The sequence below is a fragment of the Leptodactylus fuscus genome, chromosome 3, assembly GCF_031893055.1.
Source record: "Leptodactylus fuscus isolate aLepFus1 chromosome 3, aLepFus1.hap2, whole genome shotgun sequence".
Classification (NCBI taxonomy): Eukaryota; Metazoa; Chordata; class Amphibia; order Anura; family Leptodactylidae; genus Leptodactylus; species Leptodactylus fuscus.
The window spans coordinates 55,667,688-55,684,789 of record NC_134267.1 but is presented as its reverse complement, the minus strand read 5'-3'; the positions used below and the strand labels follow the sequence as shown (position 1 = coordinate 55,684,789).

At 41.8% G+C, this 17,102-nt stretch overlaps 1 protein-coding gene across 2 annotated transcripts in view; it reads left to right on the top strand.

Annotated features, from left to right (window-relative positions):
• The first annotated feature begins 15,521 nt into the window (after nt 1-15,521).
• Nucleotides 15,522-17,102, top strand: part of RIN2 (Ras and Rab interactor 2) — a 119,615-nt gene continuing 118,034 nt past the window's right edge. The window contains exon 1 of one of the 2 annotated variants that reach the window (XM_075267610.1): nt 15,522-15,635. The gene's annotated coding sequence lies outside the window, so the exon portion shown is untranslated. The remainder of the gene's footprint in view (nt 15,636-17,102) is intronic. The other variant, XM_075267611.1, reaches the window with a different exon arrangement.

The following is a 17,102-nucleotide window of genomic DNA, read 5'->3' as shown; positions in this document are numbered from 1 at the left end:
ACATGGGGGCTATAGAGAAATCTGCAGGTGAGCTGCAGAAAAAAACAGCTGATTTTAGCATTTTTACATAGTGTGAGAACTACTGCCATAACAACCACAATGGCTGCTACGGGGTCCATGTCCTTCACGGGCCCAGCCATTGCCCACTGGATTACTCAAGCAGATAATGGCTGCTATTTACTGGTTCCCACTCCTCTCCACGGCCACCTCTGCCTCCACTTTCTCTTCAGGGGGCCCTTTGTATCCTACACAATATGGCTTTTTCTATTCAGTTCAGCGCAGTGAACTTCATGAAGGCTGAAGGAGAAGTGGAAACGGAAATGTACTGAAGGGAAGAGCAGTAAGTAAATAGCGAGATAAAGTCACTATGGGGGCCCTAACTGTATAAGGACTACTGCGTGAGGGGGGCCATTAAAGGGGTTTATATAAATGGTAGGTAAACTGTGGGGGGCAGTAAAAGAGATATTTATAAAGGGGCAGTATACTGTGTGGATGGTCAATAAAGTGGGCATTTACTATGTGAAGGCCAGTAAAGAAGGCAGTGAACTGTATGGGGTCTAATAGGGAAGCAATATACCATGTGGGAGCCAGTAAAGGGGGCGTTATACCTTGTGGGGGCCAGTAAACAGAGCTTTATACCCTGTGGGTACCTAAAGGGGGGCTTATACTGTTGGGGGAGTGGTAAACCATGTGAGGGCTGGTAAAGGGGGCATTACACTGCATGGAGGGCAGTAAAGGGAGTGTTATACTGCATGAGTGCCGGTAAAGTGAGCTTTATACCATGGAGGTGGTAAAGAGGGCATTATGCCGTCTGGGGACCAGTAAAGGGGGCACTATACCCTGTAATGGCCAAGAAAATAGGTATTATACCATGTGGGAGCAGTAATATGGCCTTTATACTCTGGGGATCCAGTAAAGGGGACATTATACTGTGTGTGCGCTGGCAGATCCCAATCAAAAGTTTGCTATGGGGCCTGGTCTTTGCTGGTTACACTCCTAATCTAATTTTAAAGCCCCATGTAGTGAAATGTAGCTAAAGACTGCTGCATAAAAAAATATCACATTGTTTTCTTCCTCCAATTAAATATATATGTAAATCACTCTCGATTCTGCAAATAAAATTAAGATACCAAGTTTTTAAAAAATAAAAACGCTTTTCTACAGCTTTTTTTCCCACAATGTGTGGATGAGATTTGCTGGTCCTGTAAAACACAGCATTTTTTCCACTGCATTAGGCAGATTTATTCATACTGATAGTAAACTGTGAACAGTTCCCCAGGTTCACCCTCCTCCAAAGCAAAGAGTGCCATATAAATCAGCAGGATCTCGCACCCTACTTACTACCATGATGTGGGGGCTCCATTATGATTCACCTGTATACTCCATTACATACAGTAGATATGTAATGCAAAATACCTAGAAATGCAAAATACCTATGCATGCATTGGAAATACCTTTGCATGCATGATAGGAATCCAGGAAACTGGAAAGGAGTCAAAAAACCCTGAAATCTCTTCTGTATCTACGGTACAAACTTCCGCATGAGTTGTTAGTCCACATTCCTCTTCTGCTACATGGCTGATATGTATGGCTGACATCTGCATCACTGGTTATCTAGTCAGACTCGTAAAAGTGAGAGTTAGAATGGTGAATCTATTGATTTAAAAACAAAACAAAAAAAAATATAACAGAAAAAAAAATTAACTTAAAGGGGCTCTATCAGCAAAATTATACTGTATGAGCCCCACATATGCATGAATAGCCTTTAAAAAGGCTATTCAGGCATCGCAAGTGTTATTTTAAATCCCCCCCTCCCCGTTAAAATAAAACCATAAAAACATATTTGTAAATCATAGCTTAGCGTGCACGCTGGGTGGTCCTCCATGGTCCCACGTCATCTTGCTGTCACGCCTTCCTCTTCTTTCTTCTTCCAGCGACGCCCTCCTGTCCTCGCTCTTCCCCACCTTCATCTTCTTTTCTTCCGGAATGAAGAAGTTCGCGTGTGCGCAGTACGCTCGCGCAGTTCTAAGGGGTACTTAGAACTACAACAAAAATGGCGCCGATGTGTGCGCAGCAGCGCTCCGGAGGGAGCACTACTGCGCACACGCGGGATTTGAACACAACCCGCAGGAAGAACAGAAGATGAAGGCGGGGAAGAGCCAGGACAGGAGGACGTCGCTGGAAGAAGAAAGAAGAGGAAGGAGTGACAGCAAGATGACGTCGGACCGTGGAGGACCGCCCACCGTGCACGATAGGTATGATTTACAAATAAGTTTTTATGGTTTTATTTTAAAACGGGGGGAGGTTTAAATTAACATTAGCGGTGCCTGAATAGCCTTTTTAAAGGCTATTCACGCATATGTGGGGCTCTTACAGCATCATTTTGCTGATAGAGCCCTTTCAGCAAAAGGGACAGCGGGACTTAAAATGATCTATATTTTAGATCAAGGTTTATGTAGTGTTGCAGGCAGGAGCTGATAAGAAGTGATAGAAGCAGCTTCCGCTAGGTTCACACTAGCATTCAGGTTTCCATCCTTCTTGGGGACTTGAAAGACAGAAACCCTATCCGCTTAAAAAACAGTTACACATGGAAACCCGCAGACCCCATAGACTATAGTGGGGTCAGCCGGGTTTCACAACGTACCTTATTTAAAACTGTATGGTATAATGTAGTCTTCTACATTACTGTATAATGAGATAAATGATTGCCATCTCAAGCAGTGCCATACATCAAAGGCTTTCACAAATACAGTGTGAATAGCTCCTTAGTCAATCAGATTATTACCTGCTGTTTGTTTTCATTAAAATGATTTTCCGGGACTTATTAATTGATGATCCATCCTTAGGATACGACATCAATTAAAGATCGGCAGGGGTCAACTGTATGAAGAGGTTCACACCTGTGTTGGAGTTTCTGGTCTTCGTGTCCATTTGGAGACCCAAAAACTCAATCCGCTTAAAAAGCAGTTAAACATGAAAACCTGCGGACCCCATAGACTATAATGGGGTCCTCCAGGTTTCTGCCCGAAAATGTGGAGAGAAAAGTCCTGCTTGCGGGACTTTGCTCTCTGCATTTTTCAAGCAGATTCTGGGGCGCAGATGTGAACCTAGCCTAAGACAAACCCCAGATCTCTGGGTCCCTTCCTCTCTATGTTCACACCCCAGTATAGGCGGTCCAACATTGTGACAGTATTGCACTATCTGACGTCTCCTGTGTGATCCTGATCTCTAAAAGGACACAGGACTAAACGTGATGACAGATCCCTCCCTACTGAGATATCTGTTTTTTCGTTTCCATAATGGAACAAAAACATGGAAAAATGGAAATCCCAAAAGAATTGTACAAATAAGTCAATCATATAAATCGTATATAATCATACAATCAGTGGCGTAACTACCGCTATAGCAGCAGAGACAGCTGCCACAGGGCCCGACATGTCAGGGGGCCCAGGGCCCCCGACATTTCAATTGGAAGTTTTTTAATTTTTTTTCACCTCTGAAAGCTCGAACACCCCTCCTCTCCGGTGGAGGGGGGAGGGGGGGGGGTCCAGTCTTACTGGCGGTAAGTGACCTATTTTGTTAGCCTTTGCGGGGTGTTCACTTTCCACCCTGCGCAGGCCTGACAGGACCTTCCGCAATGTCTCCTCCCTCAGCGTGCGTCCTGACGTTGGGGGGCGGAGACTTATTTTTCAAGAAGAAACGGGGCCCGAGGGAGTTCATGCTTAGAAGCGCCGCGCGGAGCACTTGAAGGCACAGCCAGGTAAGCGCTGGCAGGAGCTCGGTCTGCGAACTCTCAGTGTTGTACATGGGGCCCGCCCGGTTTCTATACATTCTTGCATATTGTGGGTGTATGATAACTGGGTCACCCAGGAGATGTACAGGTATTTGACCACAGGTTACATAGGGGCAGGGGTCCTGATCAGAGGGTCGCAACACTTTGTTCCATCACAAGCCCTACCAGATAATATTACAAGGAGTCCACACACCACTCAGTGCCCATAAAGAACAATCACATGACACATTCGGCTCTGCTACATCCATAACTTACTATTCCCCCCACATGTATGTAGTACTGAGGGGACATAATACTGTATGCAGGGGCCACTATGGGACATAATACTGTGTGCAGGGGCCACTAAGGGATATAATACTGTGTGCAGGGACCACTAAGGGATATAATACTGTGTGCAGGGGCCACTAAGGGACATAATACTGTGTGCAGGGGCCACTATGGGACATAATACTGTGTGCAGGGGCCACTATGGGACATAATACTGTATGCAGGGGCCACTATGGGACATAATACTGTGTGCAGGGGCCACTATGGGACATAATACTGTGTGCAGGGGGCACTAAGGGACATAATACTGTGTGCAGGGGCCACTAGGGGATATAATACTGTGTGTAGGGGCCACTAAGGGACATAATACTGTGTGCAGGGGCCACTAGGGGATATAATACTGTGTGTAGGGGCCACTAAGGGACATACTATGTGTGCAGGGGCCACTAAGGGATATAATACTGTGTGCAGGGGCCACTAAGGGACATAATAGAGCGTGCAGGAATGTGGAATAGGGGGTCGGTCGAGGTCTTCGGCGTCGGTGTTGGTCAGGGGGTGGCATGTCAAAAGCTCGCCACGGGGCCCCGCCATTCCTAGTTACACCACTGCATACAATCATATAAACTGTGTCTAATATGAAGAATATCTGATGGGGTCTGTTACTGACAGCTACCCTCCTGACCTGCTATACAATTGTGCCCATATTCCGAATTGTTGGTATAGTTCATCACCTCTTATATTATTATTTTATTTTAAATATGATTTTTATTGAAAAGGAGAAAGCTTTTACAATAGAATAAAAAAGCAACTACAAACAAAAGAAGAATCGGCATAAGTCCAAATAATACTTTAGGAATCGTAAGCTGGGACGTCGGGCTGCAATCAAAAAACAAGAATGACACAAACAGGACCAGACATACAAAGACCAAAGGACCAGATATACAAACGCTACAAAGACACCAATTCTACGAGAAGACAAGAAAGGGATGAAAGGGGGAAAACAACCAAAAGGGAGCAGGAAAGAAACAAGAAAAAGAGAAATAGGGGAGATGGGATAGGAACAACAAGGGACGAAAAAAAAAAAAAAAAAAAAAAAAAACAATAACATAAACAACAAAACCACATACCTGAATATGGTACCAAGGAAACACAAAATACATCCAAAAACAAAATAGAATAAAATAAAAGAAGATAAAGCCACCTGGGGTAACAACATAGTAGGTAAATAGAAATCAAGGGGTCCCCATGGGAGCGGCCTGAGGCCGAGGAGAAAGAACACCCTTATTAGACTCCACATACGAAATCCAGAGAGACCACTGGGATCGAAACTTGGCGTAAGTATGGTTTTTGCTAGACAACAAACGTTCCAAGGTACATGCCAAGTTCACATGGTGAAATAGTTCAGCTAAGGTCAAACAGGGAGCGGACTTCCACTGACGAGCGATCATGGCCCGAGCTGCGAGCACAATCTGCCCCAGCACGACCTGCAAATCCAAGGGAAAGCTACCGATATCTAAGAAACAAAGGGTGAGACCAGGAGAAGGACTGATAGCTAAACCAGCAATGGCGGACATAAAATGAAATGTGGAAAAATATGGCATGCACTCAGCCCCTTAATAATAAGACAGTTTTCTGTAGTGCCAAAAAAGAAAAAACATGTTCACTTACAGTTTATGTATTTTACGGTGTTCGCCTGAAGAGTCCTCCTGGATGCACAGGAAAAAGGGCTCCCTCCGGCTGGAGCCGTGGCAATTGCAGTAGAAGAGAAAGAGGATCCAGCACCCAGAACTCTTGCACACGGGAGTAGGGTTAAAACTTCGCTTTTATTTTTCACATTAAAAATTCGGACATCTCACAATAGTGTGGTCCATATGCAGAGGACCACCTCTGCATATGGACCACACTATTGTGAGATGTCCGAATTTTTAATGTGAAAAATAAAAGCGAAGTTTTAACCCTACTCCCGTGTGCAAGAGTTCTGGGTGCTGGATCCTCTTTCTCTTCTACATAAAATGAAATACCTTAATCCAGAAGGTTTGTACTGGTGGACAGTCCCACCACAAGTGCAAGAATGAACCCACTTGGCCGCAGCCTCTCCAGCAGAGTCTGGAACAAGAAGGATCAATATGCGTCATTTGGACCGGAGCTCTTATATTATTAATGCATGTCAGATGTAGAAACCCCACATGCTCAGTTTGCAGAGTACATAAATTAAGTGGGAATTTCCTGTTAATAACTTGTGTCCACAAACTTCATGTTGGTAAGAATCACAATACTGCGCTTTATTACAGGTTGAGCAGATCTCATGCTGTGCTTTTTCTTGATTCCTTGTCACAGTATGTAAGGCAGGAGACAGCTGTACCAATGCTGATATTCAAGGTGTCAAATCCAAGATATCTTACAAACAGCCATAATAGCATGGTGCAGCTACAAAGCCTGCAGCTGAATCCCTCTGCTGTACCATGAGAACTAGTTCCACTAGATTCATGAAGACTATCACACTATGTAAGCATCATAAGTAATGTCAGCTAGCTCCAGCAAGTCTACTCCTAGGAGACCCACAGGCATTAACAAGACATATGACTTCAGTACATTGTCCCTGGTGGTCTGTGAGATATCCTGCTTTGGATAGGTAAATGATAGTCCCTGGTGTCTGGTGGGAGCAGGATAATTCCTCTCCTGCAGAGAGAATAGATAAATTACATTCCTTGTTGTCCAGGGCAGAGAAAAACATGCATGGACATATGTGGAGGATGGGTGATATGGGGTAAAAACAAACCTATTATGTTCACCATGATGTCCACTCTATCAGACTGCATGTTATAGAGCATGAGGAAAGAAAAAAGCTAACTTATAGAGAAAGATTCAGTAGAATTAGTAGAATTTACTGTATATTCTATGTTTATGAATCCTGTGGATAGCCCTTCTCAAAGACTGATAGCTATGTCCATATTCACTCTTATACGGACTGGCTATTAATCACCAGTGTTCGGGGAAAATACTTTGGGAAAGTATTTTAAATACAAAATACTTATGACTGAAGTATTTTAAATAGAAATACTAAATACTACTTTAAAAGTATTTTAAAAATACTAAAATACTTGAAAAATTTAAACAAAAAATATAATAAAAACAAAAAAAGGAACAATTGAACATAGGCTAAAAGAAGCTAATTTACTGTATTTCATGACTTAACCATACAGTAATATATTCCCGATCGGATTCTTTTAAAAAACAATAACATATAACATGTTAAAAACGTAGAAATTGTTCGTTTTTATCATTAATAAATTAACAAGTTAACGCAGCGTGGGAGAGATTCTCGTCAATTCTCGTGAATCTCGGGACGCGTGAGAAAATTCTTTGAACGTATTTTACTTGTTTTAAAAAAGGATATTAATTTAGTTTTTTATATTTTTTATTTATATTTTAATAGTATATTTTTATATTTATATTTTTTATAGTTTTTTTTATATTTTGTATAATTATATTTAATTTTTAATTTGAAATCAGATTTTTATTTTAATTTTTAATAGTGTGGTAAAAAATTAATCGTCCAAAAAAAAAAAAAAAAGAAAAGGCTTTTATCACTTTCAACTCACGCACCTATAAACCATACGTCCGGTTTTAAAAATTTGCTTCGGGGTTGGGGATTGTAAAATAAAAACCAAACCATGATGTAATTAAAAACCTTACCCTTAAGTACTTAAGGAAGTTGGACGTTGAGTTTATTTGACCTGTGAGTAACTTGTTTGGACAGGCCTTGCAGTAAGCAGACACTTTTTGTCCTGCCCCTGCCGCTTTGGATTTAGTCTTGTTAATTTTGAAAAAAGTTCTGTCCAAAATTGCAGGGAGATGTGGGCCCTCGAGATCTGAATCATTGTCGGTTGCGTCCCCTTCACTAGTATTATGATTTTCCTCCATTTTTGAATTAATTTTCCGGAATGGATTACGTGATCGGGATGATTAAAAACTAAAAATAAATCACGCTTCACTACAAGGCAGACTTGCGTTACTGGAAACGCGCTGGAATTTTCCCTCCTCTCGTCGCACCTTGCACAAGATACAAGAAACGAGAGTGATGACGTGACTCGCGGTGTCGTTTTTTTTTTTAAGTGCGGTGAAGCAGGTTATTTAAATTCCAACTTTTGTTTTGAATTTAGACAGTAATTAAAATACGTAAAATACTTCCTAAAAGTATTTTAATTGCAAAATACAAATACCTGACAAGTATTTTAAATACTATTTTAATTACTTGTATTTTAAATACTCCCGAACACTGTTAATCACTAGGTACTAGGTAGCACCACCCACTAGACTCCGATATTCATAGTGAGCAGAGCTGGTCATCAATATCAGATTAGCGAGGGTCTGACATCCAACACCCCCATCTATAAACTGTTCTCAGCAGCTACTACACAGAGAATGGAGCAGGAAGCAGATAGCACTGTTCCCTGTGTAGTGCCCACATCAGGTACTGCAAATAAGCTCCCTTTCATTTGATAGGAAGCTGAGTTCCTTCTCCATTCTTTATGTACTGAAAATGGCTGATCAGGAGGGTGCCAGGTGTCAAACCATAAATCTGAGATTAGTGACCTGTTTTTAGGCCTGAAAAAACCCTTTAAGAGCTATTTTGCAAGTGTTTATGGCAAGTGTTTGCATATGTTTTTGGCATACTTTTGAGATGTGATGTGAACCCGTATGTATTGTGAACCAAGCTTTAGTAAGAATGTTAGTGAAAGTGTACAGATAGAAAGAAGTTGAGAGAGGTATTCCTACCTCAAGTCTCCTATCTATACTGCTAATTTATGTCATTTCAATTGTTTTCCTAAATACATTGCTTTAGAAATGCTGCTTCATTTGCCTGCTATGTTAGATAATTATTCCTCCCATTGTTTAAACACTAAACAATAGGCCCTATCCTGTCATGTGATAACAGTTCAGAGGGATAAATCTCACCAGTTGGGGCAACACAACTCAGTGGCTCAGTGGTTAGCACTGTAGCCTTGCAGCACTTGAGTCCTGGGTTTGAATCCTGCCAAGGACAACATCTGCAAGGAGTTTGTATGTTCTCCCTGTGTTTGTGTGGATTTCCTCCCATACTCCAAAAACATACTGATAGGGAAAAATGTAAATTGTGAGCCCTATATAGGGTTCACAATCTACATTAAAAAAAAAAAAAAAATCTCTTTGGTTATGACATTCCGGTCAGCTAATTAAAGATTGCTCTGAAATGCTTCAAAAGTGTCTGTTATCTCTCTATGTAAACACAAAGATTCAGCAAGTACACCCTCTGTAGAAGCATGATAAGTGTTCTCTTCAAACCTGTGTAATGTAATATACATTTACTATGCCAATTGTTTGATCAACATTTATAGTAGATTTCTAGTAATCGTAATAAATAATCTCTCATGGTAAAAGCTATATATATATATATACATATATATATATATATATTGTCAGGGTCTGAAGTTGCTAGGTAGGGTGGCACAGACACATAAATCCAGATTTTTAGTCTAAAAAGGTACAGTTTTATTTTTACTCCACAAGATACAGTGCAGCAACCAAAAAGGAAAAAAAAAAGAGACAATACAAAATAAATACCTGCCCGGATAGGCTCTGGCTAAACACATAAATAGGTTACCTCACCTATAATAGCAGATTCAATAGCAAAAATCAAATGGTACAAGACACAGCTCCCACAGTGTGACCTTCCAGCTGGCCCAGCTCTGTCCAAAGTCTTGCTGCTGGAGCTGACCTTTTAAACCTCACTGATGAGGACAATCCACAGCAGCTGACACGCTGCAGAAACATCCACAATGTGTGGACTGGAGGGGGTGTGGAATGACAGGTCCTACTGCCAATCCTACCTGCCATTCCTAAAAAATCCAGTCCAATACTGAGCATGTGACAAAAAGCTCAGCAGACAAAAGCAGTCTGCTGAGAGTAAGTCATTCCTGGACTTTCTCTCATCTTGCCCACCTGAGTAGTCTGGGCGAGATGTACACCCCCTCCGCTATTATTTTGCCGGCCATCAGCTTACTATATATATATATATATATATATATATATATATATATATATATATATATATATATATATATAGCATTCTATACTTTATAGAGTCCTGTTCACCAAACAGTCAAAGCCCATCAACCAGTTTGCTGAAGAATTCAGGAAGTCAGAAGTAAAGACAAAGCTGCTGACACAGGGAGATGGGAAAACCCCTTTAACCTTCTCTATCAGTAATGGACACAATTTATTCAAGCTCCTCAGCAATTCCAGGGTCTGTTGAAACTCATGTTACTGTAGATCCTGATGGTAGTCTAAACGTATGTTCAGACTGTGGAGCCACTGCAGAAAGCTGTGGTATGGCAGAAAGCCAGAGGGCCAGAAAGTTGAGAGGAACTTGAGGCAGAAGTCCAACTCAACATATACTAAGGCTAAGGCCCCACGGTACGATCCGCAGCGCTAAAGTGCTGCGGGAAAAACTGCGGCAGGAACGCATCACGATTCTTCCCGCAGTGCTTTAAACAGAAAGTTCATGGAGTTTTCCTCCACTGACTTTTTGTTACCATTATATCTACGGCGAAACTGCTGGCGTTTCCGTAGATATAATTGACATGCTGTGATTTCCAAAACCGCACCGGTTTTGAAAATCACATCATGTCCGCACTGCGGCTTTTACCACAAAGTGGGCATGGGATTAGCATGAATCCCATCCATTTTGCAATTACTGTAAAACGCAGCGATCTTTCCAGTGGCGTTTCCACTGCAGGCAAATCGCGGCAAATCCCTGGCCTAAAAGTGTATACCGAAATTTTGATTCCAAGACTGGGGACCAGGAAGAGTCTTTTTCAAGACCCATTGTACAGGATATTCCTAGTGAAGCTAAAAGTTGTAATAACATGACATGTGGAGAATATATGTAAAGTTTCCAAAAAGATTTGGGCCATATAAGTGGTTACAAAAACAAATGGACAGGATCTGATGTTGGTTCATGTACTTTAAAATAGATTTACGCAGTCACAGTAGCAGGAAGGGTTTACTTGATGAACCGATTGTGTGATGTGGGGGAGACACCTGAAGGTGGGCTGGAGATTAGGGACAGCTTTCTTTGTTCATTCTATTATTGCTTTATCATTTTAGGATATTGTATAACACTATATACTGTACATTGATGCATTTATTTCCACAGTTGTGTGCTATACTACTTAGGAATGCAAAGGTCACTTTAAAGATGTAAATGCAAAAACATAGTATTTCACCATCTAGAACAGGAGAAGGTATTTATTATAGGAAATGAATTAACCCGCAGACATTCCTATAAGTTAAGTCAGCGTGGATTTAGCAGTGCTGACCTCTAGGACACATTTGTTAGACAGGACCACCAATCCATTGCAGCATTTCCAATGACCCTGGAGTCTAAAACTTTCAAAAGGAATCTTATATGTCTCTGGAAAATCTGGATAGTAAAGTAAAAGTAAATGATCTATCTGAGATGGCTTTCAGGTACTATTAGGGCACAGCAGGGTGCATTCTGGGTCTAGAGTATAGATAGTACTCATAAAAGCCACCACGCTGAGATTTATTGCACAGTCTAGTACTGTATATACTCTGTTTACTTTACCAGTATACGTATTGAGGACTCTTTGTTTGATCGCTAGCTTCAGACAGACCCACAAGAGGATCCTGTGAAGGGGCAATAATAACAGAGCCTGAAGATTCCAGCAAAAGATTTCCCCATTCTGCTGACCTTATTGCCAAACCCTCTTCTCCAGGGAACTGCACATCTTCTGTACAAATATACTTTACCTCCTAAAATATTTTACACAAGACACTTCATAACAGCTGTTTTATGTTCCCAATATTTGGAAAAACTAGTCGACTTCAATGTAGAGCTAGAGACTGACAATCACACATCCATAAATAACTTCTATTCTTTTCGCTTATTTTGCGGGCAAAAAAGTCACAAATTTAAGTCGGCTCCATATATGGTCTATGTTAAGGGAATATTGTCACTGCTTAGGGAGAGACCACCATGTAGGTGTGTGGAGTCTTATTAAGCCAGTTACGCTCCACTGTGAGGGATCATGGGAAAAATATGCAAATCTGTCTCCCGAGATATAAATATATGGTCTATGTTGAACATGATGTTGAACCCCATTCATGTTGACGATTCTGGGGAAATTTTAATGTTATAGTTGTTTGTTGTGTTTATTACTTATTGTTAAAATGCAGAATAAAGAACTTAAGATAATTGTTAGGTGGGTAATCATTTGGCCCATATCACCCAAACTGTCTTCTTTACTTAAACTGGTAAAAAACAAACAAACACAAAAACATCAGTTATAAAGGTATCACGGGCCATAGTTCCTCTCCATTTAGGCCATATAGGAGTATGGGGATGAGGCAGGGCTGAAGGGGGTATGTGGGAGGTATATGTGCTCCAGCTAAGGGAAAGTGTAGCTACATATATGTGGTGGACATATGTGGGTGTAATAATATCAACTAGTTTATAATCTTACTAATACTTTATGTTTTTTTCTCCAGAGAAGCTCTTAGTGATATGAATTGAAATGGAATGTTAAAATATTTTCCATCTTTATGTCACATTCTGAAATCTTTATATATTTATGTTCTGGAAGACTATTTACTAACACACACACACTTTTGTGATAGGAAACAGGTGTGAGATAAAGATATTTATCTTTGCCAAACAATCCCAAATCAACATGTTCCTCAGAGTACAAGATGAAACTACTGTGTAAGGAGAGTGTAAGGCTGGGTTCACATGGGGTTTTTTGGATTCGCGAGACGAATCCGCCTGAAGAATGAGCATGTCGCTCCCACTGACCGGCTCCCATTGATTTCAATGGGAGCTGTCTTTTTGGTCAGGATTTTGAGGCGAATTCGACCTCAAAATCCTCACCGAAAAACTACGTGTGAACTCAGCCTAAGAAGAGTGTTTTTTTCTGATTCTCCAGTATACTGGGTACAGTGATACAACACACAAGTCACTCGTTCAAGTAACAATAGGAACATCGATTATGTGGGTTAGATATAAAATAGTTCAAAGATGACAATACACATAATGTAGGGTATTAAGCCAAAAGATATCTTCCATAGTATCCTTGTATGGCTATTTTCACACTACCATTATTAATGTCCATTGCTGTTATTCGTCATAGGATGAGAACAACGGACATTAATAGTAGCAGATTAGTGGACACAGACGGAGCATTCTCTGTCTGTGTCCGTTCCCATTGACTGTAATGTAAACAACATGGCGGACACTTTCTTCCGTCATATTTGTTTACCTGTGTAACGGAGAAAAAAAGTCTTGCACATAATGATCTAATAGTATCCCTGTAGTGTTGATGTACAATAGGGTTTGCAACTGTTAAAAGCTGTTGAGACCCTTGTAAGAGGCCTGAGAGAGATGACCTAAGGATAGCTCATCAATATTGTAGCATCGGAAGATCCCTTTAAGTCTCTATTGCCCTGAGTTGTGAGTGAGAATTTACAGATCAGATATTTACATCCAGGAGTGGAGTGAAAAAAAGAGAAGTAGCCGCTGTCATTTATACTTTCTCTACCTTTGTTTTTGTCTTAAAAGAGGACCTTTCATTGTTTGGGGCACAGGCAGTTCTATATACTGCTGGAAAGCTGACAGTGTGCTGAATTCAGCGCAATGTCGGCTTTCCAGATCTGTGCCCCGGGTGAAGAGCTAGCGGTCCCGGTACTGTAGCTCTTCACAGTCAGAAGGGCGTTTCTGACACTCTGTCAGGAATATCCTTCTGTACAAGCAGCGGCAATAGAGCTGTACAGTGTGAGTGGGGAGGAGCGCCCCCCCTCTGCTCACAGTGCTTGTCCATAGACGAGTATTATCAGGAGGGGAGGGGGCGTTCCTCCCTGGTCTCAGAGCACAGCGCTATTGGCGCTGCTTGTACAGAAGGACGTTCCTGACAGAGTGTCAGAAACGCCCTTCTGACTGTGAAGAGCTACAGTACCGGGACACTAGCGCTTCACCCGGGGCACAGATTGGGAAAGCCGACAGTGCGCTAAATTGGCTTTCCAGCAGTATATAGAACTGCCTGTGCCCCGGACCATGAAAGGTCCTCTTTAAAAACACCCATTCACCCCCTCCACCAGATCTAGCACTTTGCATCATGGATCATTCCATGTCAAGTGGACCATCTCCAGCGAAAGGTCAACAGTGCCCCAGGTATTTGATATCTGGCCCAAAAATTTACAGAACCTCGTTTCAAACATACATGTACATCCTTATAAATTTTCAGCAAAATCAAAGGTCAAGTGGGGACAATTTTAAAAACTGGTCCACTTGATGTGGAATGACCCTCATTTAATGGGTGCCGTTTGGCTGATTCTGGCACAGTTGTAATTTTTTTTTTTAGCCCCACCATTCCTGAGCAATCAGTGCAGTTAGTTTATTGCCCCCTTAACACTGTATAAGATATAGGGAAAGCACATGATGGTAAGTGCAATTCCAACTGTTTCAAGCTTGGTTCACATCTGTATCATAGTCTTCATTGAAGACCCCATCGCAGAGTCCACCCAAAATCGTCAGAGGAATAAGTCCTGCATGGAGGATTTTTTGCATCATCTGCTTGTTTAAAAATGATGGACAACCAATGGACTCCATAATAGTCAATGGCTCCCTGGGCTTGGTATATAACTGCTGATTTCGCAGTCCGCCTCGCCGTTGTCCAGGCCTCCTGACGGACCTAAACAACAGAGGGCCAGTGCTAGTGTGAACCTAATGTACTCTGTATGGGGGAGGATCTCCAGATTTTCCCTTCATAGTAGCCATGATGGATTCCAATATTTATCAACCTGTCTTAAAGATACTCTCTTTGTTTCCCATGGCAACCAATCACAGTGACTCTTTCATTTTCTAGAGCCGACTGAGAAATGAAAGCTGAGCTGTGACTGGTTGCTAGGGGCAACAAAGACACTTTTTCTTTTAGGCTGAGGCCACACGCTGCAGTAACGCTGCAGAATCTTTTACGTGCAGAAATCATGACTTATACAATAATTGTATTGTGGTGACATATCAGGTCTCCTCTAAAGTACTTTATGGGATATGTGAGGAAACAGCAAGAAAGTACCAAGTGTCAGACCCTCGTTGTGATATTCTTGTGCTATTTGTGTATAATTAATCGTCACTCGCCATTAGGCATAATCCAGTAGCCACAGCTTGGAGGAGGACCCCTCAGGCTCTTCCAGAGAACAATAGCCCCCTCCTCCTGTGAACACTGGAGCAGGGTAAAGTTTGCTCTCTGCCCGCCCGCCCTCCTCCTCTTTATTACTGTCATTGTCTTGCCCGGGGTGAGAGCAGTCTGTAAGTAATGCGGCGGGGGGAGGATCGGGAGGGACGCGCATGCGCCTTGCCATCGCTACTTGAGACTTGCTTCTTCTGACTATCTCTAGGGGCAGAGGACTCTTCATTCTGCCGGTTCCAGTCTAGGCTCATATAGTGTGCACAGGGCGCAAGGACGGATATTAGCGAGCTCGGAGCAGTCCAGCACCTCTGGAGGAGGCATCCTGGCAGGTAAGAAGGTGCACTGGGCACACTGGGCAGAGATTGCAGGCTGGCAGACTTGTGTGCACTGCCCTCATGTTCTGTCAGACCTTACCCCAGAGCTGACAGTCATCCAAAGGGTTAATGTGCTTTCCTCCTGTCCTACAACTTTGCAGAAACCTATGTCTTATCCTAGGGCTAGGTGACCCCTCATGTGATGGGAACGCTGTAGACAGGTGCACCTTGTGTGCCATAGGACTCGGTCTCACGGAAAAGCTAAAATTGCGCTCCCAGTGACCGTCCTCCAAAAGTTTCATTATACGCTTCAATGGCAGACCTGATAACGTCTTGTGCCAGGCATTGCCCAGCTCAAGCCATAGACTAAACAGTCCTTGAGGTGTCCTCTATTTTATGTTATATCTGCTTCTGAGAAAGCTGGGTAGCGCCGATATAGCTGTCGTCACAGCAGCTTTCAACCATATATGCCAAACTCCGTGACTGGCAAATTCTCTCATGTATGCCATGATGTGGAATAGATATGTCATACTAAAGTAGCCTGAATGTGAGAGGTAAAAGAAGCCGCAGTGATTGTCACCCACCGATTTATGGAAAAATGGTAATATCTGGATAACTAACAGAAAAGGATACATGATTTACATGATGTTACATAATATTATATATCTGTAACAATTCGCTATGTACACAGTCATACCTGTGGCTGAGAATGTCATATCAGATATATTCATCGTGACAAGTGACAGGACATGGTGACATAGTCTGTATACAGCAGGTTAAAAACTTGCAAAACTAGATAAGGAAATTCTAAGAAAAAATAACAAGAAAAGGGAATTTTTGTGTACAGGTGCTTGTGCACGCAATATAAATACTTATCTTTGATATAATAATAACCTTTATGTAGCATAAACATATAACACGGTGCTGGACATACATAGATAAAATCTGTTATATAGCAACAAACTACAATGGAACCTCTCTAAAAAAAAATCACCTCTTGTCTATCGTCCCCAAATCCAGATTTGTAATACACCTATATACTGACTGTGACCATTCATTCATCTGTTATAAAAATGGTCACGCTGTAAGAATTGGAACCCTGAAATAATATTTAATGCATCAAAATAATCTCAAGTTGGTAATTTATGGGAGAAAAATCTTCATGTATAAGTAGTTTATTCATGGGTTAAAACTGCAGAATGACTTCTTGACTCCTGTATCTATAATCCATTGGTGTCTAATCCGCGTCTGCCCTGGAATGATATTACAGTCGCACTATGGATATATGTCACAGGTGGAATTGCTATGAAGTCTCGAGATGAAAGCCTTGCAGCTCTTGGCAAGTTGACTTTCCCATCTGAGGAAGTGATCTTGCCTGGTCATGTCATTTCATGCCGTGGTGGTGTCAGATAATAACCTGATTCATGTGCATATCATCTCTGATCCCATACACTGTACATCAAACCTACAGAACAGGACCGG